Here is a 1,763-nt window from a genome sequence, read left to right on the forward strand (position 1 = left end):
ATGCCGATTCTGGACCGGTGCTTGCACTGGTCCAGAATCGGCATAAATATACTACTAAGGCTCATTCGTGACAGAGCAGTTTATACAATTATATAAAATTCCATGTTCTTCCACTTCCTTACAAGTGTTTGGGTAAACACGCAGCAGAAAAATTCTGTTAAGAGATTAGCGCATCTTAAAGTGCATTCACGTGCAGCATACGATTATTCACTAGATGTGAAAGCATATGTCCTACCCAAGGTTCGTTCATATCTGCCACAACGAAGTTTTATCCCATCACAGTTTAGTTCAGTGGATATTACTCTAGCAGATCCTGAATATTTCAGATCACCTTCCATAGATCTAATCTTGGGTGCTGATGTGTACGGTTATCTAATAAAAGAAGCTCAAATAAGAACTGATTGTGGACTTATTTACCAAGATACTAATTTTCGATGGATTATCTCTGGGCCAATATCAACATCCGTTGACCTCAAAACAATTCATACGCATCTTTGCCATATCGATGATCAACTTAAGCGCTTTTGGGAGCAGGGGGAATTGTCAAAGACAAGACCACACTCTGCTGAAGATATGGCCACTGAACAACACTTCATTTCTACGCACTTAAGGGATAACACGGGTCCATATATTGTATCGCTTCCCTTTCGGGCCGAGCTTCATGGGAAACCATCACTCACTTAGGTGCTCTAAGTAGATTAAAAAATATGGAACAGGTGTTTGCCAGAAAGCAAACCTACATATTGCTTACTCAAAATTTATGAGAGAATATGAAGAGTTAGGCCATATGGAGTTGGTTGGAGAATACCCCAAAAATTTTACACCACTCTCTTACTTTTTGCCCCACCATGGCGTAGAAAAGCCTAGCAGTACAACTACAAAGTTGCGCGTTGTATTTGACGGTTCGAGCAAGTATCAAAATAATCGCTCACTTAACGAGGAACTGGAGGCAGGACCGGCATTACACTGCGATTTATACCAAATAATACTTCGTTGGCGCATGCATAAAGTAGCTATGTGTTCTGACATAGAGAAAATGTTCAGACAAATCGTTGTAAACCCTGCTCACCAACGTTTTCAAAATATCCTCTGGAGAGAATCTACAAAGGATCCTATAAAAATCTATAAGGAACTGGTGGCAGGACCGGCATTACACTGCGATTTATACCAAGTAATACTTCGTTGGCGCATTCATAAAGTAGCTATGTGTTCTGACATAGAGAAAATGTTCAGACAAATCGTTGTAAACCCTGCCCACCAACGTTTTCAAAATATCCTCTGGAGAGAATCTACAAAGGATCCTATAAAAATCTATAAACTAAAGACTGTGACCTATGGCACAACTTCCGTGCCCTTTCTCTCTATCCGGACACTACAGCAGCTTGCTAGAGATGAGTGCGACACCTACCCACTGGCCTCAGACGTGCTTTTACGTGATATTTATGTTGATGACGTTATAGCAGGGGCAGATAGTCCATCCGAGATATTGCATCTACAACAAGAGTTGTGCGCTCTACTAAAGGCTGGGGGATTTAGTTTGAGGAAATGGTCTTCAAATTGCGCTGACCTACTTTGTTCAATTCCTGAAGAAATGAAGGAATTTTCCAGTGCAGTATCAATTAATGATGAAGATTTTATTAAATCTTTAGGATTACAATGGCATCCAGTGAGCAACTGCTTTTCTTTCGTTGCTTTTTTCCCGATGTCTGATAAGCCTACAAAACGAAGTTTACTCTCTGACGCGTCAAAATTATTTGACCCTC

The sequence above is a fragment of the Rhagoletis zephyria genome, unplaced genomic scaffold (genome assembly GCF_001687245.7).
Source record: "Rhagoletis zephyria isolate East Lansing unplaced genomic scaffold, Rhagoletis_zephyria_1.1 Rzeph_scaffold_00900, whole genome shotgun sequence".
Classification (NCBI taxonomy): Eukaryota; Metazoa; Arthropoda; class Insecta; order Diptera; family Tephritidae; genus Rhagoletis; species Rhagoletis zephyria.